At 39.9% G+C, this 25,493-nt stretch overlaps 1 long non-coding RNA gene across 1 annotated transcript; it reads left to right on the forward strand.

The window, feature by feature from the left end:
• The first annotated feature begins 7,624 nt into the window (after positions 1 to 7,624).
• LOC113945237 lies at positions 7,625 to 23,274 on the forward strand. Its single transcript, XR_003527007.1, has 3 exons — positions 7,625 to 7,686; positions 15,258 to 15,382; positions 22,607 to 23,274. It is a non-coding gene; the product is annotated as an uncharacterized LOC113945237 (long non-coding RNA).
• Positions 23,275 to 25,493: the final 2,219 nt, after the last annotated feature.

Consider the following 25,493-nt stretch of genomic DNA (forward strand, 5'->3'; position numbering starts at 1 on the left):
AGTGTCCTTAAAAACTACCTCAAGCCAACAGCAGCATGGCTTATCCTGCCTTAGATGTTATCACATAGTTACTGCCAAACATCAGTCAAGAACTGTGTTATGTGGTGACATTTAAAATGCATTTCACTGACGTTCATCTTTTGCCACGACATTTTTTAGCTTCTCTTCATCTTTATGGGGAGTATAGTACATCTAAAACTGCATTTTATCCTCTTTCCTGTTAAATACACTCAAACATAATACCACCAGCAGTGACATATTCAAGTAAACATTCACACGTGTTTATATTAAACTTTGCTAACACGTCATATTTAAGCTGAGTCTCAGATTTTTAATTAAAAAACCCAAAAGCACAAGGAAAAGAAAACAAGCTGTTATGATCAGTTTCTTTAACATTAGAGAGATGCTTCTGCCTGAATTAAGGTGCAAAGAGACCATATACCAAAATAAATAGTACATATTTTATTTAACAGTAAATGTAAGGTAGAGAGAGATAGAAAAAATAGGAGAAAGAGAGAAAGGGGGAGAGAAAAAGAGTGACAGAGAGACAGATTAAGCAGAAAAAGTATTACCACTTCATGGATTCTGACAGCGTCCCATGGATTCTCTTCATGTGGTCTTCTCAGAGATGAGAGTCCCACTCTTGTCAAAGTGGTGGCTGAAGTCTGGATCTGTTGAGGGAAGCCGAGGGTAGTTAGGGAAAAAGCCAGTGGTGGTGAAGGAAGTCCCATATGGTGAAGGAAGAAGTCTATTTTGTGAGAGAAGTCTGCGTGATGAAGGAAGAAGCTCGTGTGTGTGAGAAAAGAAGAACGTGTGATGAGTGAAGTCTGTGCCATGAGGGAAGAAGCCCAAGTGTGGCTTTCATTGGGTTTGGGCTAGGTGAGAACACCCCTGGTACCACCCCGTAGGGTGGGGAGTCTTACAGTAGATGATGTCATACTGGATTATGGGATATTTCATGAGTCTTTGACACCTTCTGTAGGAAATAAATAAGACGGTTTTATTACAAGCAGGAGTTTTCATGGCTGCCTCATGCTGGGGCACTTGGGAACCGTTTTATTTAAAGGATTGGAGAACTAATTTGTGGTCAAGGACTAGTGGACTGCTTGTGGTTCTACTTGAAGTTGCTTATTGCTGCTGCCTACTTGCTGCTACATACAGTTCTGCTTGGTGTTGCCTATTGCTCTGCTTATAGTTCTGCCTGCTTACTGCTACTTATTGTTACTTACTGTTCTGTTTGCTTACTGTGCCAAGGCAAACCGGGAAGAATGTAAGGTGGTGAGACCAGCCTGGGCTCACTGCCAGGGAACCATGCGGCCGGGGGGCAGGGAAACAACCTGACGGATGAGGACAACCAATGGACGGCACCAGAAAGCAAAGACTGCCTTTTAAGGAAGAAAAGAGTGAGGCCTGGCATGGGAGCAACGAGGAAGTGGTTATGCTAATCGAAGGGTCTTAAAAGGGCTCATCCCTCCTATCCAGATGTGCTCTCGAACCAGGTCATGAGTTCGTGCACCCAGCACACTGTTAATAAAGTTCTTTTTTTCACTGTATTTGACCATCTTCTAAATTTTAACTAGAGATATTTCTCAGACTTCTAAGAAATTACAGATACACACAGTGTCCACTATGGCCCGTGAGGGGAGATGAATATCTTCAGGCTATGCATGAATTGTCTCGATGCTTCCCTGTAGGGGAGTTATCACAGCTGAGTCATTTGTGTAAGGACAAAGAAACACTACCCCGCCCCGAAGGATTTGCCTCTTTCCTTATCTTGTTCAACACCCAGCTTGTAGCCTGAGCTGTCTGGTGTGCACACCCTCAGCACCTGGGTAATTACTTTACACATTGTCAGCTTGCACTTTTATTGTCTGAGCCATTAGCGTTCCAGTCTTTCACACTTGTGGATACATTCTTCTCCTGGGATATCTGAACAATAGTACCACCTTTATCTTGCCTCAAGGTCCCCTCACAGTCCAATTTAGTAGAGGCAGGCTTCTGTAAGACCCAAGCTACAAGCTCACCAAAGGGTTTTACTTTAAAAATATACAAGGTTCCAGCAATATCCACCCTCTGGATTATTAGAAGAGCCTTCAGGTCTTTTAACATCTTAAGAGAGAGCGCAAAGAAGAAAAGCTGCACACATTTTCTCAGGGGGTACTTTTACCAGTAAACTTCAGAAAACAAGGGAACTTGGCAAAACTTTAAAGGGCAACATACAACCAAAATAAAGCATTCCACAAAGCATTGACTTAGCACATGCTAACATATACAATTTAGCAAAATCCAGTCCATCCGGTCCTAAATTACTCAAAATATTAAGAGATTAGGAGAAGTAAAGAAAGAGAGAGAAATTGAGAAAATTATAGCTGCCACCAGAGTCCTGTGAGAGTCCAGCTTCCATGTGTCCAGGTGGCAGGGTTCGAACAAAGATTGAAAGCACATGTTGCTGCTTTTATTTGCTTTGGCCCCCCTATGCACCCAGGCAGGACTTCAGGTGTGCTAGCCAATCTGAGGCTGGATTAGGGGCTATGACGTGTGGCTGGGCAGTGCTCCCAGTGTCCATTGACTGACAGCTCTCCCGGGGATGCCCCAGGACCCTTACAGGGTCTGGGATTTGGAATAGGGTATTACCTGACCTCTGTGAAATTCGACCTGTCCCTCCTCCTCCCCCACTCCCCACCTTGAGTTGGTCCAAGCCAATAATTCATAGAATAATCCAGTGTCTCACAGCTTTGGTGAGCAGTTGCTTCTTTACACAGTTTGCTACAGTGGACAAAAGTCCTTCAGTGATTTTAACAATATTTAAGCCAAATATCATTTCAGTGTCTCACACAGGCTTTGATAAATTTTTTTTAATGTTGTTAATACAACAGGTTCTGTTATTTGATTACAAGTGATTTATAAATAGAAGTACACTGTTAAAAACTATCTATTGCATTATATATTTTTTTTATTTTTTTTTTAGCCCAGTAATTCTGTTTTCCCCAAAACTTGATGGAATTTCCTTCACTTCAACTATTTCTTCTCAGATTGCCCCAGATTTTAGCCAATGTCTCAGTTGCAGATGCTGCAATGGAGAAAGAAACTATGGTACCCTGGTGTTTCCATCCTTCACTAAACCTAGCAAGACCTCACTTAGGGAGACCATATTACTTGAAATAATGTTTCCCTGGAAAGAGAGTCATACAAAAAGTGGGCTTGCTGTCTTTCATTTTTTTGAGGGAGAGAGATAAAATTATCCGGATCAACTGTTAGAACTAGAAAGGTTTGGGAACTTTCAATATTGAGATGCAGTTACTGTGTGTAACCCTAGTTTGATGGCAAGTCAAAGTCAGATGGGGCTTTACTCTAATTGTTACCATATTTATTATTTGGACAATTGCCTCTAAAATATGCCAGCCTCTTTCTGATGAAACAAGGAGAATCCTGTTCCCAAATGAGATCAGTTTAGCAAAAAATAAAACAGGAAAAAAACCCAAACCTTTAAACACGTGAAGGACATGGTTAGCTGAATATACACGAACAAAAATGTCTCCAAATCTTTATTCAGGACTCTGCACTATTTTAACCTTCAAAAAACTTGGCAACCATTAAAGATTGAACTGAGTGATAGTCAGATGTGGGTGTTTTCTGGAAATATTTCATGAGACTCAAGGCGTAAATTATGTTCTACAAGGACATTAGCCATCTGTCTTTCATGTGGCCTTCCTTCTTTAAGCTCATCACATTCTCTTGTCCTATCTTGCTCCAGAATAAATGGTAAACCTGTCAAGAGAGGGGGAGGTATTTCCCAAAGTTGTTTATGAAATGACTAGCACCTCCAACTTCAGTCCTGCCTGAATACTTTCAAGCACATGAAATACAATAATGTCTCAAACACATGAAAAGGTTCCAAGTTTTGAAGTAAGACGGTCTGCCATACCACACCAAAGCTTTGAGAAGACTACAGTCTGTGTCTGCAGGAGTAGTTACTTTGTTAGATACACTGGGATCAGTGCCAGGATGTGGATCAGAAGGTTTCCAAAACTCACTCCGTGTCTTACCTGACATCATTAATTCTCCCATGGCAATTTCTTCACTAACAAATTGCAATTGCAAAGACATTGCAAATACATTCTCTCCCAAACTGTTTTGGGGGAAGCCAGAGTGAAAATGCAACTACTAAAAAATCATTTCATCTAAGCCAAATATTTTGAATATTTTGTTCAAGCAAAAACTGAAAGATTTATTTCTGTTTTTAAAATTCTTGATTTAAAAAAATTTATGCAAGTAAAATGTGCTGGTTATTCTCTGCAGCACATTACATAGAGCCATCTCACCCCCTGAGTGAGACTGCTCTGTCCCCAGGTGTGCCTGTCTCATTGAGGGAAAAGCGCTTGGCTTAATAACGTGGGCTGAGGCCACAACATCTAAAGCTAGCAGCAGGAAGAGCTTGTGCAATTTGCAGAGCCCTTCTTGTCAGGCAGAGCCATAGAGCACCTCGCACCCTGATGATCACCCTACTTACACTTACCAAGTTGCTCAGGTAGGATGCGAAAGAAAGTTTTATGGAAAGTGGATGGACATAGATGTGTGGAAGAGGAAAGGGAGGACAATGACAGGAAGCCACAGCTTCTGGTCCCCTGTGCTTTGTCTGGTGCTGCCCTGACCTCTGGCCGTGACAGCTCACAGCCACTGCCCACCCTCAACATGCCTCTCCCAGTGCTTGCTGATTTTGTCATGATGAGGATGTGTGTGCCACTCTGCACCTGCCCAGCACAGCCAGCACCTGCACCCTCCCAGGGAATCCTTTGCAGTGCTCTCTCGAATGGGACACCTCTTCCAGTCCCTTCTCCCAAAGGAGACCACTGTGGTCCAGGGCTACTGGCAGTACCTTATGTGGGCCTTCTAAGCAAGCCTTGCCCTTCTGATGCTCTTTCTTACGGGACAAATTGGGTCTGGAGGAGGAAAAGTGTCACCTATGTTTCCATCCCTATTTGATTTGATTACCTGATTTTAACACTTTTACTATTTAAAAAAAAATTACAAAAGAACCACCCAATTTCCAAGTATTAAAAAAAAGCCACCTTTCCTCTTTCTTTAATATAGGCTCACAAAACTCTCAGTGTTTTTTAATGCTTTAACAGACAGTCATATATTTTTAAGTCACCATAAATTAATATGCTTTTAGCCAAAACAGGTCTTGAGCAATGTTTTCATGAGAAATTCTCTGGATCCCCAATGCAGGAAATGTTTGAGATTCCTGGAGAAGAGCAGTATTAGCAGAGCAAGGTGATGATACTCGGTCTGCATCTCCAACTTTTGTTATTGGGATGACAAAGGTTTCAAGGCAGCTTAAGTTTGAGGTATTCTGGCTTTTGATGTAAGTTTAGTAGCTCACATGTTCCAAGAATTAAATTCTAATAATTTGCCAGAAGGGATTTTTATTTAGAGCATAGAAAAGAGGAATTGGAAATAACAGCCCTGACTTAAATCCTCATATATTTTTCCTTTTTTTTTTTTTTTTTGTTATTTTTAAGTATATACCTTGAAAGTTGCAGAGATTACATGATACGATATGATAGGGGGAGGAGAGAAAATGATAATAAAAAAAGTACAGGAGAACAAAACCTTCTCTCCCCTTGGACACTTCCATGTAATTTACAAAGCAAATTCCTCAGGTCAGAGTCTCATCCATGGGGATTTTCCACTTTCCCACTCTTGAGGAGCACAGAGGCAATTGCACATCAGTATACACTGACCCCCACAGAGAACAGAACTGTCAGATAAGATTGCTTTCATTCCCCTCAAGCTCCCACAAAGGTACTCAGTGCACAGACTGGTGTTTGTATTACACTGTGAAGGGAAAGATTTCAGCCAAAAGAAGCTGGCAGCCACGGCTTTTTAATGAACCGTGTGCTGACAGGCCTGGTTGTGAGCTGTTACAGATGTGCACTGGATAGTCTAATAAGATGCAGGAAATTCAAGAGGCAAAAAAACCTCTTCAGATTTTCTGGTGATGGTGGTAGGATCAAAACCTCTTGTCTTCTATCTGGCATCGCCAAGCAAGGGGTTATGTTTACTGTCCCTAATAAAAACATTACCATTTGGGGTAAAGGCACTGATGCATGTTGATTGCCATAAGGGGGAATAAAAGAGGAGATGAGTCACTAGCCAAGAATGAAAACACAGGCAGGGCAGGATCCTGCAGTGGCACATTAATTATAGTAACATTTTCTGTGATTCCCCTGCTACGTAACCACAGATACCAGAGCACGAGTGGGGGGTGCAGTGAAAGGAGATGGCCAGGAAGACTGATCTGGTAAGGAAGGGAAAACAAACCCTTAATGAGGAAACAAAAACTCCAGAAAAATTCTCCTTGCTGCAGAGTGGAGTTTCCAGCTGATGTATCTGGTGTGGAAGAGGCACCTTTTCTCAGTGCTTTAGCAGAGGAGTGCTCTGGTATTTCTCTTAGAGCATTAGTCAGATGCAGGGGTTGCCAAAAAGCCATGCCAAGTCCTGTTCTCAGTTACATATGCCCACAACAATATGGCACATGAGCAGATAGTATCTCAGCACCAACTGTGACATTGAAGCAGCTGTGGGCTGCTCTGTGCAGCTCTGTGGCTCCTCCATTTCACCTCTGTGCTCTCTCTGAAGTCTGATTAGGAACTGGATTGCAGATGGTATTACTAATTGTCAAGCCTGCAAATTCAACCAGATCAATGGTAAAGGTCTGTTTTTACTGTTATTTGACAGACAAAACTTATTTATAACTATGTAACTGATGAAGCCCTAGACAGCAGATGCCCTAGTTTACTTGCCCTTTTTTCTATGGACAGGCTTAGATATAAAAAAAGCATAGACAAGAATCCATGAAATTAAACAGGACACATATACAGACCTTCCCCGTTTGCCAGAACTGTAAAGCTACATAAGATATGCAACACTGACATCTATTGGTACGCAAACTGTGTACTGATCCCTGTTTGTTTATTCTGTGGCAATATTTTTAGCTGTGTTCGCAATGCCCTGAGGGGGTGTGCCATGCTGTTACAATAGCACACTGCCATCCTGGGGCACAGATCTGTAAGCTGGCAGGGCTGCCCAGTAAAAAGCTTATGGGATAACTTGCCATTAGGACACAGAAATTTAGTCTCAACTGTGAATGGCTTATTCTCTTTGCACAATACGAGCTGCGGACACTCCATGCTTCTGCAATCCCTGCTCACAGTGTACCCCCTCTTTTTGGTGTGTTTTTTTCAGACACTTACACTTGTGTAAACATTTGTAGCAAAAATATTTTCCTGTGACGTTGCATTGTGGGGGGAAACAGACTTTAAGAATTTCTTCTCTCTTGAAAACCCAGTGGTTCTCCAAGGATCAGAAAGTTAGAAGCAAACTGCTAGTAAAACTACTTCCTCTCTTTGGCTGTAAAGTCCCTGAGGCTCTGTGTAAGTCCAGCCCCAGGGAACTATAGTGATCCTCAACCTCCAGATTTCCCAGCCCATGAAGCAATTGCCAACTTAAGAGTTTTGAAAGTTCTGGGTTAGTGTTTTTAGATTACCTGATTTGCCACACCCATATGTTTAAAGGTGATGAAATTTACACCACAGGAGTAACTTTTCTGAGAAAGAGTACAGGGAGTTTTGCAGTCAGCTCGTGTGCTCCATCTATTTGTCAATAAGCCTGTGCACTGAGAGGGTAAGCGAGATTTTTGTCAAGGTAATAGTTAACATGTGGGCATTAGAGACTTATCTGTTTCTCCTTGCTTGGCTGTGGACAACAAGCAGGTAGTTTTATTCCCTCCCTTACTTAGTATGACATTGTTCTCTCAGCTTTTCTGATTTAGAGTGGCATGTTTTAAGTGTTTTGAGGTTTGTTTCTAACTGAAGCTGCCTGCTTACTGAGGAGCCAAAATCATGATTCTAGTTGAGCACGTGGTTTAATAACTACTGTTAACTCCTGGTGATTTATTATTTTTTCCATAATTATACCTAAACTGCATAGTTCAATGCAAGAGGATAAACTGAGTTCCTGGAATAAGTGCGCTTGAGTATTTCAGGAGCATTGTTAAGTCAAGTTAAATCTCCTATTTTTTTTAGGTTTATTGTGATTTTTTAAGACTTCTTAAATTATTTTCTGATTATTTCAGTTCCAAGTAATTTACCTAGCATCATGTGTCTTTGAAGAGATGGAGGGAGAAGCTTAAAGAATTATGTACTTTAACCAAGAGACATTGGTTTGCTTTCCTTTTGCCAGCAGAGAAACCTATGAAAAACAAGAAGAGATCCTGTATAATTTATTTCAAAATGGATATTAATTTCTATTTTACCTCTTTCTTGAAATAAAGTGTTGCCAAATTTTATTAAATGAATGAGTTCTGGGTTTCTCACATCTAAGTCAGCTGTCTGTAAAGAAACCTAAGCTAAGAAAGATTGCACATCATGAACTTCATGAAATCTTGTGTAGCAAAAGCTGAGAAGGAAGGAACTGTGAGAAGACTGGATTTCCATTGTAGGCTTAGTCATTGCTGTTGCCCAAGAAGTGGTAACTGATGCATTTACTGCTAATGACTAATAAAACAGAGCACAAGCAGAGACAAATGCTGCCTTTAGAAGAGAGTAGCTTTCCTATGTAGCAATGCAAGAAACCCCCACTGAGCAGTCAGGTCAGGAAACCTGTAGCATCAGAGCTATCCTGGACCAACAGTTTTATGCATACAGGACACAATAATGCCCCCTGGGTGAGAATTTTTTCCCTCTTACCATGAGTAATCATCCTGCTAGGTGTCATCTCACTAAGCAGTCTCTAGAAACAGAGCTGAAGGCAAAGGCTAGCAAATTCTAGATATTTTCACAAAGCTTCATTCCCTTCTTCCTTTTCTTATTGAAATTAAAATATTGCTTTTATTCTAGTGTTTTCAACAGATCTCATAACTGGTTGTACTTGTGAATCCAGACATGTGGGTTTAAAAAATACCTCCAAGCTAGAGGCCCTTGATTCTAATTGTAAACTGAATCACTGTTTTAGGAGCTACGATGACACATATGTATTAGATGATCCACCATCATAAAGAAAACGGAAGAAGCCAGAGTCAGCAGCATACCTTGTCAATGACCTACGCTTCTTTACAAAGTGTCCATTAAACAGCAATGCTTTCTTCATCAGTTACACAGATATCTTGTCCTTCAAAAACTGTCTGGCTGCAAAGACAATATACTGGGGTTCAGAAAAATGCTTCTTGTTTCCTCCTTGCCCTCTTTCTCACACATATCCTTACTTGATAAAACTGTCCACCGCAGTGCTGCTTGCAAAGCCATCAACAAAACCATTCAGTCACCAGCACAAGGATTAGGGAGACCAGGCAGTGAAATACGAACATACAGACAAATGTGAGGAGGAAAAAAACTCACAGAATAAAAGGGTAGTCCAATAGCTTTTCTACTTCTCTCCAAATTTATTTTTTTTTTCTGGGGGTGTCAAAACTACTGCTCATAGAAAGACAGAATTTTTTGAGTTGGAAGGGACCCACGAGGATCATTAAGTTCAACTCTTAGTGAATGGCCCATCCAGAGATCAAACCCCCCACCTCGATTTTACTAGTTTGAGCTTGGACATGGGAAGAAGTCCTTATCTGTGGTTTTGTCCCTAAAATGAAGTTCTGGCAGATACTGACACGTGACACTGGTTGCTTGAAGATGGACATTATTGCAAAGAGAGATGGACATGCAGCTTTTTGTAATTTTTTGATTTTTTAGTTTTTTCCAATATGTTCGCAAATAATGTTGTTTTATGGGATTGAGACAGAGGATCCCCCTCTAGCAATGCTTACCCATGTGTCTTGATGAGATCGAAGCAAATTACAGGAGAAATATTCTAAATAAAAAATCTATTCCAAAATGTATCGCGTCTTTCCTTAATCCAAGTACAGCAACTTTTGTAATTCTGTAGAGAAAAAACTTGTAATTTAAAAATAAACTGTTACATTGTTTCAGAACACATCTTCCTGCTCCAAGCTCCATACTATCCTCCAGCACATTTTCCCCATAATCTCGAATTTATTATAAAGCAGGATACTTATTTTTAGGGCACAGGATCATAAGTTTTATATTCACTTTTGTCAGCATGGTTCATCAGAATTTTATTTTAAATTCACTAAGGCATAGACAAAAAAAAAAAAAAAAGGTGTGAATCCAGAAAAGCTTCTGTATAAAACTAAGATATCCCACCGAACTTATGTTTTGGCAAACTGTTGATTATATGCTAAGGTTCAAACATCTCACCAAGAAACACAAATAAAATTCTAATAGGAAAATCCTTTCAACACATCGATTAGAGAGTTGGCAGAATTTTGAAATGCTGTAGGAGTCAAGATTATTAATATTGGAGAAAGGAAAAGTCTGTGTTGAATCTGTTCAGAAAATAAATATAATTTGCTGGTATTTTAAAGGAAAAGTGTCAAAAGACAACAGTGCTCATATGATATTCTGACCCAAATCTCTGCACTCTTTCTGCAGAAACACACACATACGTATATCTCCAACCACAAGAAAATAGTAATTTTATAACACATACATGAGTATAAATATAACACATGCAATGATGCATTCAATATATTTAAAGTGCTACATGTAATAAACATATATCATAAATATGTTGTAGCATTTATTTAACTGCAAATACGTAAAAGTGGGTGAGTAGATTCATCATTTCAAACAAAAACCCCCACCTTTTAAAGTCATTTACAGAATTTTCATAGAATTGTAAAGGTTTGAAAAGACTTTTAAGATCATCAAGTCCAACTGTCAATCTAACATTGCCACCATGTCCACCATTAAACCATGGCGTCAAGTGCCGCATCCACACTTTTTTTTTTTAGTACATCCAGGATGGTGACTCTACCACTTCAAATAGAAACATTTTTCCAAAGAATGTACTTCCAACCATAGCTCTCTGAAACTCGGGTTGTGTGCTCTCATGTGAGTTGTGTCATCTATGAAGATATACTTATATATATGTGTAATTTATAAATTAACAGTCCTAGAGGCGCTCTAGTGCCTGGTAAAAGGCACCAGTGAAATAGTAATTTCTGGTCTGAGCTTCTGCTTTATTTCCAAGAGTAGTGGCATGAATCACTAGTCTTAAACAAGAACTCAATACACCACTATCTGAATTTAAAGGAGTTATAGATTTAATTCTGAGATGTCTTGTGACTGGGATATGCTGGTGGTGGTGGCCAGTCCCTGTATTATGCCAGTAAGTTATTTTTTTTTTCTGGATTACCAGGTCACAGAATCACATAATCACAGAATATGCCAAGTTGGAAGGGACCCACAAGGATCACTGAGTCCAACTTTTGGCTCTGCACAGGACCATCCCCAAGAGTCACACCATGTGCCTGAGAGTATCATCCAAATGCTTCTTGAACTCTGACAGGCTTGGTGATGTGACCACTTCCCTGAGGAGCCTGTTCCAGTATCTGAGTGAAGAATCTTTTTCTAATATCCAGCCTAAACCTCCTCTGACACAACTTCAGGTCACGCCTTTGGGTCCCATCACTGGTCACCACAGAGAAGAGATCAGTGCCTGCCCTTCCTCTTCCCTTCATGAGGAAGTTGGAGACCGCAATGAGGTCTCCTCTCAGTCTCCTCTTCTCCAGGCTGAATAGACCAAGTGACCTCAGTTGCTCCTCATGCTGCTTCCCCTCAAGGCCCTTCATCATCTTCATTGACCTCCTTTGGATGCTCTCTAAAAGCTTAATATCTTTCTTATATTGCTCTGCCCAAAACTGCGCACAATATTCAAGGTGAGGCCACTCCAGTGCAGAGCAGAGCAGGACAATCCCTTCCCTCTACTGGCTGGCGATGCTTTTCCTGATGCCCCCCAGGACACAGTTGGTCTCCTGGCTGCCAGGGCACTGTTGACTCATATTCAACTTGCCTTTGACCAGGACCCCCAGGTACCTTTCCACAGCAGTGCTTTCCAGCTTCTCATTCCCCAGTCTGTACATACACCTAGGGTTGCCCCATCCCAGGTGCAGAATCCAGCACTTTTCCTTGTTGAACTCCATATGGTTGGTGATTGCCCAGTCCTCTAATTTGATGAGGTCTCTCTGCAGGGCCTCTCTGCCTTCGAGGGAGTCAACAGCTCCTCACAGTGTCATCTACTAACTTGCTTAGTATTCCTTTGTCCAAGCCATTTATGAAGATGTTGAAGAGCACAGGGCCTAAGATGGAGCCCTGTGGACCCCCACTAGTGACAGGTCCCAAGTCTGATGTTACCCCATTCACTATTACCATCTGTGCTAGACTCATGAGCCAATTGATCACCCAGCCCATTATGTGTTTATCCAGCTGTGTGCTGGACAGTTTGTCCAGAAGGATCTTCTGAGAGACAGTATTGAAAGCTTTACTGAAATCCAAAAAGATTACATCAGCTAGCTTCCCCTGATCAACTAAGTGGGTTACCTTGTCATAGAAGAAAATCAGGTTTGATAAGCAGGACTTCCCTCTCATGAAGCCCTGCTGGCTATGATCCATGACAGTGTTGTCTTTCAGGTGTTTTACAGTACCCCTGAGAATAATCTTCTCCATAAGTTTACCAGGCACTGAAGTGAAACTCATGGGCCTGTAGCTTCCAGGGTCCTCCTTCTTGCCCTTCTTGAAAATCAGGACGATGTTCACCAGCTTCTAGTCAGCTGGGACCTCTCTGGATTCCCAAGACAGCTCAAAAATTATCAAGAGAGGTTTTGCAATGACATCAGCCAACTCTTTGAGGATTCTTGGATGAACCCCATCAGGCCCCACAGATTTGTAGGGAGCCAGCAGGAGCAGCAGATCCCACACAATTTCAGGGTCAGTTTGGAGCTGGTCATTCTCACAGTCATGGTCCTCCAGCTCGGGGCACTGAGACCCCCTTGGTCCATCATCTGTGTTGAAAACAGAGTCAAAGAATGTGTTAAACACCTCTGCTTTTGTCTGTCCCTGTTTTTGAGGTGACCATCCTCATCCTGTAATGGGCTACTGATATTTCTATACTGCCTATTGCCATTAATGTATTTGAAAAAAACTCTTTCTATTGTCCCTCACGTTTCTGACAGCTTCAACTCCAGCTGAATTTTGGCTGCACAAATTTTCTCCCTATAGCAACAAGCAGCATCTCTGAATTCTTCCCGTGTCACTTGACCATGCTTCCACTGGGCATCCTTTTTGCCTTTTTTCCAACAGAAGATTCCTCTTAGCCAAGCTGACCTTCTGCCTCACTTGCTTGACTTCCAACATTTGGGAATTGCCTGCTCCTATGCCCTTAGGAGGTGATATGTAAAAAGTGACCATCACTGATGGACCCCAGCATCTGCAAAAACATTTTCCCACAAGACCTTACTTACTAATTCCCTGAGGAGCCTGAAGCCTGCTCTCCTCACGTCCAGAGCTGATGTTTTGCTGGCACTTTTTGCCTTGTCAAAAGAGATTTTAAACTCATTTGGTCCATGGTCACTGTAACCACGATGCGTGCCAATCTCCACTTTGCTCACGAGATCCGCTCTGTTGACAAGCAGTAGATCAAGGAGGGCATCTTTCCCTTGGGACCTGTTCCATAACAATGTCATCCATATTTTTAGGAATCTTCTGGCTCGGTTTGTACCAGCTGTGTGGTGCTCCATTAATTTCTGGCAAGTAGAAGTCCCCCATAAGGACAAGGGCAGTTGACCTGGAAGTTTCCCTTAATTCCTCAAAGAATAATTCGTTGGCATCATCATCCTGGCTGGGAGGTCTAAAGTAGACTTCCACAATGACATTTGCATTATTTATTTGCCCCTAGATTCTTACCAGAGACATTGCCAGTTGTGAGATCTATACATTCTAACGCTTCTATTACACACAGTGTAATATTATACCCCTCTGCCTCTTCTGCCCTGCCTGTCCATCCTGAAGAGCCTGTAACCTTCCGGTAGGGCACTCCAGCCATAGGACTCATCCCACCAGGTTTCACTTATGGCAGTGAGATCAGATCTCTGGGACTAGGCCAAAACTTCAAGCTCCTCTTCTTTGTTCTTCATGCTGCATGCATTGGTGTTGAAATATTTCAGGTCATATTCATCCTTGGGCTAACACAAAACATTTCCACCAGAAACTTCGAGCAAATATTCAGCTACATATTTAAAGGTTGTTGTTATCTAATCTGGTGATTTAAAATTCATTTTTGTTGATGTGGGAAGAGTTCATTCAATTAAGTTACTGATTACAAATTACAATTTCCCTTGATTCCTCTCATACATATTTACTCAGTAAATTCCTCTTGCAATTTACTCAGTAAAATAAATTTGGGATTGTCTAAGCTATTCACACAATACTAAAAGATGATTGAGTCATTTTTAATCAGTTTCTTCATATACAAACAAATTCATAATATCTGTTTTCTGCCAAGTAAAGCATGTGACATTCCTCTGATGCACCCAGAACATCTCAGATTTGCTGCCTCTGGGCAGAATCACAGATGCCATTTCCTTTCCAGAACAGAGATTATCCAAGCTGAGCCCACAAGTTCCCTGACCATGGTCATTTCCATTTCTCTGCTGTCTGACCCTTTTGTGCTTCTGCCTTTCCCACATACATGACATCATCAGCTTCCTGGAAAGCTGAGACAAGATAATACCTTAGTAGTTATGTAATGCCTACATTATGCAGTCATGGTGGAGGCAACTGCTGCTCCTTTCATTTTCTATCTCTTTGTCTTTTTAGAGGAATATTTGCCTTAAGACTGTTCAAATCTTGATAGCTTTTGCTCCTTCTAAACAGTAATTCAAAGAGAATTCAAATTCAATCCCTGAGCTCTATAGTCCAGTTGAATTCACTGGATATTCAATCCAGCTGAATAAAAATTTGTAATAAACTCTTTCAGTTAACAGTTAACATACTTATAATCCTATTGACAGGAGAACTCAATGGAGGAATGAACTATGAGGGTTGGTAAAGGATTCCATTTGTCTCTCAATTTTAAAAGCTTATCCTATCTATTGCTAACTTCATGTTGCCAATCATCCTAAAAATTAGTTCAAGCAAATTTTTTCAAGACTATAGTCTTTACTCTTGTTATGGTTCTGAAGCATCTTCAACTGCTTTTTAATCTCTATCTTGGAGATTTCATTCCATTCCCATTTCCTACAATAGAATTGGAAGTAAAGAGGTATAGGTTTTTCTCACTCTGCAGTGCTTGCCATTTTTTATACTGACACCCTTCCCTTCTACCATACCTCTGACTGTTCTTTTCAGCTCACAGGTATGTCAGCTGGGGATATCACCTGGCCTCCTAGCACAGTTTGGATAAACATACTCTGTAAAACAACAATGTAGAGTGCTGGTGTGGCTTTATTTGCTTCTAGAGGCAAAATACAGAGGTAAGAAAATGCAGATCTGAAGGTGGAAAAGGTATCAAGAGGTTGATTTCAAGGGATCCTTCAACCCTCCAATTTACAGTGTCACAGGACAGCCTCATCGATGTTCGTGGGATCCCCAACTACTATCAGCAGCGAAGGTTCAGGGCCAAAGAGAGCAATTATTTCAATGTCCCATTGTCCACCATGCACAAAGTTAGCAACTTGGCTGGAGGACTTTGATTTAAACTGGGATTTCCTGACGTAGATAGCACAGCAGGTTACGTCTGCCAGAGGAGGTGGCAGGCAGATGGTCTTTCTCTGTGTTTTACTTATCAATCCCTAAGACTTTAGTCTCACAATGTTTTGCACCAGTTCATTCTATACATCTTTTGCTATGAGTTTTCTTGTAAAATGAAGGACAACAGTATTATTTCTACCTTTATGTACAGTCTAAGTCCATTTTTCCAAGTTAACATTTGCTTTAATAAACTGAAGACAGTATTCCTGCAGCTATCAAAACACAGTAAAGAAAGAATACCCAAGTTAAAAATAGATTCATGCAAAGTAGTCTCCCATGGCAAAAGGCAGGAAATTGGTTGCAGTTGAACTAATATTTCTCTTGAAATTATATGTAGCTGCCATTTGCTACGCATCTTATGCTCATCCCCAGGCAATTCCAGATGCCTTTGGAAAACCACCTGAAACTTTTTGCTGCACTGCCTATATACGGTATGATTCCTCATGCTTGTAGCTCTTTGGTATGGAAGAAATGTGTGTCTTTATAGGAGTGATGTAGAAAGTGCCTATTGTTTAAGATGATTCATTTGTAGTATTTCCCCTTTCTGAGTGAAGAGTAAAGGAAGTGAATCCCAAAACAGGGAACTTGCATCCAGGCTTGTAAATTCTTCTCTCTTGCATCTTGTAAATAGCTAAACAGAGACAAAATCACAAAAAAACCACAAACAAACAAACAAACAAAAAAAAAACCCATGCATCATCCAGTACAATGTAGGCTACCATACAGACATAAGGCTTTAAACAATTTTTGGAAGTAGATATCATATATCATTTTCAGCTATAACCAAAGCTTGATTTGCCAGTCAATGCAAGATTATAGATGAAATGATTTTTTACAATGTAGCCAATATAAAACTTTTGATAATAACATATACTTATGTTAAGCTGATAAATATTAGAGAATTACCTTCTTGTTGTCTGTTTCTCTGCAGGAGATGAGTGATATTGAAACAATATATTCATCAGTTTCTAACATTTTTGCCTATAAAGCATTCTTAGTTTAAGCTTCATCATTTTTGCCTCTCATGTGGGCATTATTTTACCTGGCTTTAGCCATCCAGAATTTTGATGTCTAGCCTAAACCTGTCATCTACACTCCTTTTGTAATGAATTCAGGGAAAATAAAGATGCCTAATGAAAGATGGAAAATACTGTCATTTGGGGCAACACTTATATAGGTGGATTAAGTATAAGAAAATTAACGAATTTTAAGTCATTTGATAGGCACGTGTATTCTTCTGCAGATCAATCTGTAACACGGTAAAATACACTCAAGCCTAAGCTCTGGTGGTGGGTGCTCTTCCATGGAAATGCACAAGGGAGTTGTTCCCCCTCTGACCACTTGATACATACAAACATGTATGTGTATGTATATGTATATAATCACTTTCTAGTTGTTACCTGCAGGTATATTTGTGCACCCACCTAAAGCAGACAAACCATTACTTAGAGACTTGATTAGTCTGGTATCAGGTTTCTATATCATATATATCAGTGTGATTCAGAGATTAAAGACCACAAAATGGATGAATAAGTTGTAACTGAAACAAGACAACCAAATGTTTATGTTAACCTAATGGATCTCCTGTTACGATATTCAAATATCTTTCTTCCTTGGAAATGAATTTACACAAAGATCAATATTGAAAATTGAGGGGTTTCTCATGTATGTGGTGGAGTTTTGTGTGATTATCCATAAATCATTTTATCTCTAAAATTTAGCTTCTCCATAAACTCAATGAAATGAAAACCAAGGGATGCAGATGCACACTGAATATAGAGAAATTAAGATCAACTGGGTAATAAGAACAAAGTCCAAAGCTACAGAGTGGCTGAGTGAATGTAAATGAAGCAGAAAAGTTAAACGGACATCAGAGATGTGAAGGGGGATATATGCCATTCCCAAGTGGGTGACATCTGCCTCCCTGCAAGTCCAGTCAAATACAGGGGGGAGGAGGCGTGTGCGTGAGAGTGCGTGTGCGCGTGCGTGTGTGTGAACTTGAACCAAACACTGATTTTCTGCAGCCACCTTGTGTCGAAAATGGAAATTGCAGCTCTCAAAATCTGTTTTTGTAAGCCCAGTGCCCCGCTTCAGCGAGGTACTGCACCAAAGTGCATTGAGGCTCATAATTGTCGCTGCTGTTGCTAGGGAACCTGCTAACGTGTGGAGAGTTATGTCGTTGGGAAAACACTCTGAATTAGGGTGAATTTTACTGATAATCAGTTTTTAGGAGAAAATGTCACATAGCAAGAAAACATTATGTTTAGATCCTATTTCTTTGCAGTTTGAACTTTGTAGAATCAAAGGGGATCTTACCATTTGTCTTAACACTCAGTTAGGTCCTATTAAATATTATTTTTTCAGAATGCAAAAAGTACAAGGTCTTATAGTCTTCTTTTCAAAATGGGCTAGCATTTTGGTTGAAAAAAGAAATCCGCAGAAATCAGGGCTCAGAAACCAGAAATGGCTATTGATTGAGCTTTAGTCTGCAGTCCCAAAATTCTTTTGCTAGATAACACTGCATCTGCTCCAGACACAGGCAACAAGATGCTAGCTCACATTGGACTAGGAAAAATAAGTGTTTTGTCATTGATATAACCCTCATTTCTCTTTTCTCCAATCATGCATTTAATTTAAATTCAGAGACAAGACACAAGTGACAGTTATCATTTTCCACGACAGGTTTGTAACAAGAGCAAGAATTATTTCCCATTTAGGGCAAAAAGCTGTCTACTGTTCTTCTGTGACAATATTCTCATCTCTTCCACTTCACTACCGCAAAAAAACTATTTCCCCTTGGCTCATCTAGCTGGGGGCTAGGCTGGCACCATGTGATAGCCATCAAAGTGGAGAAGCCCTCGATGCAACAATCTGACAGCTTAACTGCTCTGAGTGTTTAACTCCCAGCAGTTCACTAGGAGGAAAAGTGAGCCAGATGCATTTTAGAACAAGTTTTTTGTCTCTCCTCTTTGCTCATAGAGGCAGGCTGCAGGTACTAACCTCTATGTTTGTTTATTCCTGGAAATTTGAGACCTACTCTTATGTGAGGTGAATAGCTTTTCTCCATAAATTATCAGATTATAGACTCCATATTTTTTTGTGTGGTTGTGGAAGCCCAAAGCTGCCTGTTTAAGGCAAACACACTGCCTTCAGCCACATAATGCTGAGGAACATTTACCAGTGGCAAATAACTAGTGTCATGCTGCTGGAATTGGTGAGACACTGGGAGCAGACATGTGTCCTTCACTAGTAAGCCAGTCTCTATAGAAATGCTCCCAACTTTGTACCTCATGTCTGGGCTTTTCAACAACATTTTAAAAAGACATAAATCCAAGAAAAGAAGAAGCAGCAAAATAAGCCAAAAGAGAAAGCAGGCTCCAGCCTGCCAGGGAAAGTAGAAGATTGTATTTTAAGTCAGTTGTGAGACAATCACAGATCATAAGGATATTCAGTAAATGAGATCAATGGGATGTAACAGCTGTATCAATATGACAAATTGGAGGAATTACTACAAACCACCAAGCAACAGGGGACATGAATTACAGTTTGGTATTTCATTTACAGACCAGGCGAGGTCAAACTACTATTATTATTGCTCATTGGCTTTCCACTGCTCAGACTGCAGATGTAATAGTGGGCACAGTGGTTGAAATGGGAACACACACAGAGCTGATGGAGAAAAAGGAGCCATGTTATTCACTTGCAACCTCACAGGTACATTTATTTTCATTGCTATTATTACTTATACAAACATAGTATGCAGGATGGATGCATCATGGGTCAAATCCCCACTGACCCATATTTTTGATATGGGAGCTGGAAATATGACTCTGCATAGATGCATTTGTTACTTAGCAATTTTACAAATGCTGGTTTCTTTTATGCACCAAGGTGAATTTGTTTATTTCTGAATGGCTCAGATGACCTTTAAAAGACAAGTTGGCTCATGATTCATGCATAATCTGGGATGTGCTTTAAAGTGACACTTAAGCACAGATGCAGACACACCAAGTGACCTAGCAGCTAGACCACAGTTGTCAGCAGAAAAACCCTTTGGTGCTCGGCTGTCAGTGCTGCCATGTACTGAGATACATCCAAAATCAACTCACTCTCAAGTAAGGTTGCAATGTCCTGGCAACACCTGTAATCTCAATTAGAAGTGTGGGTGAAGGTTTCCACAGTTCAGAGTGGGCTGTAAAGACAAGAGCAGCAGCTGAGGCAGTAACTCTGAGCCCTACCTGTGCTGTAGGAGCCAAAATGAAAACAAAAGCAAGAGAAGGACACAAAAATCATGCCAGTCAGCACCTTTGTTTTGTGCAGATATATTAACAGCTTGGACCTTTTTCCCATGCTGCTCTGCCTCCAACAGCAAAATGAAAAGTACAAATGAAAGCATAGGAAAGGCAGAGAGAGGCCAAGTATGGGCAGACTCTCCACCACTCCATTTAATGAGGTTTGAGCAATTGCTACTTTTACAGGCAGAAAAATGCTGGCAACAGGATAAGGGGTAGAGAGACAATGTCTTGACCCAGTACACTGTCAGTTCACATACTATTTGTAGGAGCACAACTTGAGACAATTCTGTTTAACACAAGTAAGTTAAAATGGACAATAAAAGCAGGGGACTGTATTTCCAGGGGTTACTTAAGCACAGTTTAATAGCTGTGTTTTGGAAAATTACTTTAAAACATATACTTATCTGGCCCTGCCCAGTAATGCCATGTAAGCCATTTAATAGGTTCTACCACGGCTGACAGTGTGCTGTGGCAAGGGCGTCTTTCAGGCACACTGTCTAGAATTAGCTAACTTAGATATTTGGGGGAGGAGGGAGGAAAGGTTGATAGAACTAGAAGTATTCACAGAGGAAATGATTGCAAAATTTTAAGGGTCAAATCTTGCTCTACTTGACCTTGATCATAGCTTTGGTAACCTGTAGACGCTGACAAAGATGAACTTGCAAATTGCAGCAGCCACCAAACACATTTCCTCAAGAATTTGCGAAAACATTTAAAAAAATGAAATTAAAAGTTCCCAATGAATGAAAGAATCTATTGTTTGCTTGCAAACTTTGTCATTTGAAGAGGTGCTAAGTAATTACAACATTGTAGTCAATGGATACTTGCAGGAACCTTTCAAAATCACACAGAATTAATCTCTCTTAGGGAAAAGAAGCATAGTTTTCCTAGGGCTTGAAAAAACATGTTTGCCCTGTTTTTATACTGTAGACTTGTATGTGGATTTTCTGATAACTAAGGAAAATGTTTCTAATGTTACATAGAATCATAGAATCGTTAAGGTTAGAAAAGACATCTGAGATCACTGAGTGGCATAAGCAGTAGCTTTCAGAAATAGAGCTCATTTGGTGAGATGAATAAATGTAGAACTGAATACCAGAGTACTTATGTGAAACAACAAAGTCCAATTTTCACAGCCACAGTGACCAACACAATACATTTCTGATTGATTGAATTTTTGCATGTCTTATGACATAAATTAGTTTGAATGGATGTTACTTATTAGAGGAACTAATGATCACAGAAAATCCTAAGGGTGGACCAAGCATCAACAGATTGAAACCCAATGGAGTAAATGTGAAATTGTGCTCCATAATATGAACATGAAGAAGAAGAATCAGCACCTCAGAAAGTAGTGATTCACACTGGCTAAAAGTTCCAGGGGTCTCACTGAACACTAAAATGAAGAGGATAAACATTTGTCAAACAGCGTAACTGTGGACTCTCCATCCTTGGAGCTGGTGAAGACTTAAGCAGTGAGGCCCCAGGCAGCTGACTCTGAGCTGACTCCACAGGGTGGACTGGATGACCTCTGGAGATTCCTTCTGATCAACAAGGTTCTGTGAATTTATGAGTGCCAGTGATAGCTCCTGCATAGCACTTCCCCTTTCATACTGACATCACTTCTTCAGAAAAACACATCAAAACTATTTCCGTAGTGATCAGGAGGACTGTTTCCTTTTACTAAAATTAGTGTCATTGTTACTCGTGGTCCTTAGGTAGCACTATGGATTTAATCAGACCTGTGTCCTCACCCTTGTTCTCTGCTACTTCATGATTCTTTTGTTTGATTACTCCTGTGTGTGCTGAAGACAACATTCAGATCAGTTTATCTTAAAAAGTAGAAATAACTGCAATTTCAAAGTATTTTTTAGTTTCTTATATCTGAAGATTAATTAAACGAGTATGAATGATCACTTATTGGTCTGTGAGGACCGACCACAGTTTGAAAGGTGACTGGAGTAACAGGACTATTGTTTCTTAGATTGATTCTTTATAAGGCTCCAACAATATCCACCCTCTGGACATATTAGAAGAGCCTTTGGTTCTTTGAACACCTTAAGAGAAAGTGCATAGGAGAAAGACTGCACACATTTTCTCAGGGGGTACTTTACTGGTAAACTTTAGGAAATAAGAGAACTTGGCAAAAGTTTAAAGGGTAACATACAACCAAAACAAAGAATTCCACAAAGCACTGACTTAGCACATGCTAACCCATACAACTTGACAAAATCCAACCCATTCAGTCCCAAGTTACCCAAAATATTAAGACAGGAGATTAAAAGAAGAAGAAGGAAGAGAGAGAGAAAGCACCAGAGAGTCCTGTGCAAGTCCAGAACCCAAGAGTCTTGCAGGGGCTGGAGTATGGGATAGGGCATCACCTCATCTCCATGAAATTCAATTTGTCCCTTCTCTGAGAAGGGAAAACCTCTGAGAAGAATCTGGCTCCAGCTTCTCTGTATCATCCTATTACTTAGTTGTACACAGCAATCATTGTACTTCTTTTCTCCAAACTGAACAAACTGATTTCTCTCAGCATCTCAGTAGCTTCTGATGTGCAGTGTTCTAGAGCCCTCTTTATCTTTGCAGCCTTCTGCAGAGCTCACTTCAGTATGCCAATCCTTTTTTTTTTTTTTTTTTTTTTTTTTGCAGTGGAAAGCCCAGGGTTTGGCACAGTGCTCCTGACATGCTCCCAGTTTCTGAATAGAAAATAATCATGTCCCTTCACCTGCTGACTATACTCCTTCATCTTGTGCTGTTGCCCCTCTTTCCTGGAAGGGCACGCTGCTCCTCATGTCCACCATGTTGTCCAGCAGGATCCTCAGACACTAAAAAATAAGGAAGACTGCTGACTCAGTAGTGACAAGCTGAAAACTGGCAGTTAGACAGTCTCACTTAGGACAGTCAAAGCCATGGCCAAGAAACCTTACAAGTATAATAAAAAAATTATATGCATGAAAAATTTTTCTCTATATGACTGAAATATGTGCCTATATGTGTGTCTAAGTGTATTTAAATACATATACTCAGTGTAGATAAGCCCAAAATGTTTGAGTTCTTAAGCAAAACTATAATGACTGCTTATTTTGAACGAAGCTACGTATAATCATTGTTTCTGTTGCTGTTTTCCCTATGCAAATACTCTGTGCAAACATAATCTGTTTCCAAAATCAGTATCCTAACTTCACCAGAACATCCTACTTTAATTCTCCTATCAACAAGAGTGAACAAATTTTATTGATCAGTCCGTTAGAAAAAAAAAGCCAAGTTAAGATTAGTATAAACCTGAAAAAAATTTCCCCCATATGTGTTGTACATGGTCTGGAAAAGTCCTTTTCATTTCCATACTCATTTCATTTGGACTTCCTTTTAAATATTTCATCTAAATATTGATCTGTGGAAAACGATTTCCGTAAAAGTGCTATATATAAATGTCTAATTTAAATTGCAAGTTTCTCCATTTTTTCTAAAGCAGCAAACAGCCAAATCCTATTACCCTGAACAGTTTGATATCATAAATATTTATCCAAGCCCAGTGGTTATTTATTATAGTGAGGTTAGACTATGTCTTCAACCCAAATTTATTTCCACAGTTGCAGTTGGAGCTAATGAAGTCCACATCGTCACACTGATGATATTCTTTCAAAATGCACATTAAAACCCAATGTCTTTTACAGAGTTTGCAACACAACTGCTTTGGAAACTTTTACACTAAGTGTTCACTCTCAATTTGGAAATAATCACTCACATAATATTTTTCTCCCTTCCCTATTCCATTGTCAAGACTGTGATTGAGAATTGTATAAAATTCATGAACTACAGCACTCTTTAGTGAGCTATTAAATCAATATTATTTTTACTTGGTTTTTTACCTTTTGTTTACAAAAAAGAATGATAATTAGGGAACTCAAAATGAACCCTTTGTCTTTTCCATTACATTGGTAACATTTTGTTAATCAGTTTAATCTTGCTGGTAATTCTTAGGTTTGACAGAATAAGGTGTCAAAGAAGCAGTTTCTATTCTGCTTGGATTTTGGATAGATCTAGTTTCCACAGCCAAGGGATCATGGTATGAGAGATAAGTGTTTGACTATGCAACTCTCTTTATCCAGTCTCTTTAGTATTTACCTGTAATATTCTATTATTAAAGGCTATTGCAATAACTGACATAAACCATGCAAAAGCAGCTGAGTGCCTGTAAGTGTAAAAGTGGAATATAGTACACACATGGTTGTTTTCTTGCAAGGATTTCATTATAGAAAAGTAGGAGAAATTCTAAGAACTTTGTTCAGAGTTATAGAACTTAAAATCTTACTTAAATGTGTTGTCATCAGGCACACTAATGAACACAAAGCTTCTTTATTTTATTACAAAAATTAATAGGAAATAGCTCTAGTCACATTTAACTCTTGTCCAGTTCAATGTTATTGTATCAACTTCTACAGAAAAAAAATAAAAGATAATTAATACTTGAAGTATTTGCCAATTACCTATCTTTTAATGTACTTATCAGTCTCAGAGGAGATCTTTGCTAAGTACACCCACAACTAAATATTGTTTTCTCACACAATTTCCCTGACCAATCATGGCACTATAATCTAGTGGGAGCAGAACTCAGCTTCCTTTTAATAATTGACTCAACTAACCAAACACGATGCAGTTAAGTGTTCATAGGTTTATCTACAACACACACCATAGGCAAATGTGCACAGAAAGTTTGCAAGAATCTCCACTGCTTGGCCACCATCCCCATTTTGCTGATTAAGACACAAGACATTGTTTCTTATTTTTAGCAGTCGTAACTCTGCCTGCCAAGAGCAAATGATTAATAAGGTCCTTAAAATGACTTAACAGCTGTAAATCAAGTAGTAATTTTAAGAAGCAGAGCTCATGGACAAAATAGCTGTTTAGTTTGCCAGGGAGCAGAAAGATATATTTAGTCACGTCTGGATGCTAAAATTGCCTCACATCAGATCCTTTAGAAGGTCAAGCTGATTATTCCTTAGGCCTTGTCTGCATGTTGCTCCTGAAAACGTCTCACTACAGCATGCACAGATTCCCGTTTTTTTTTTCAGGATTTCCAAGTGTCACAGATACAAGTCTCTTTGAATCTGGACCTTGTTTGAGAAAATAGGAGGTGTTTCCACATATTGCTGGCTCTGTGTCCTGGATTTTGTTTTCCATGTCTCTCTGAGGCTCTTGTCACTGCCTGCTTTTCATGCTGCTCCTTGCATCCTTACTTCTGCCAAATATATTAGCTAAAATCAAGGAAGCAAACCCAGCTGAAAGTAATAAGTTTTTTCAGAATCACCTCCATCATCTACATGTGTCTCCATTTTGAATTCCTTCACTCGTGATTATTCTGGAAGCAAATTTCTGACCATTCTCAGTGCCAAGTTCAGCAGGCTTTTTCAGAGACACTTTACTTAAAACCATTTAGAAGGTATTCATGGTACACCAGTGGCATGCGCTTCTCTGGGTGTGAATGACCGTGCTTACAAATGTGGCCAGGGCAGCAATGTAGGCTGCTTGCTCAGAA

The sequence above is a fragment of the Corapipo altera genome, unplaced genomic scaffold (assembly GCF_003945725.1).
Source record: "Corapipo altera isolate COAL_440 unplaced genomic scaffold, ASM394572v1 44, whole genome shotgun sequence".
In the NCBI taxonomy this organism is placed as follows: domain Eukaryota; kingdom Metazoa; phylum Chordata; class Aves; order Passeriformes; family Pipridae; genus Corapipo; species Corapipo altera.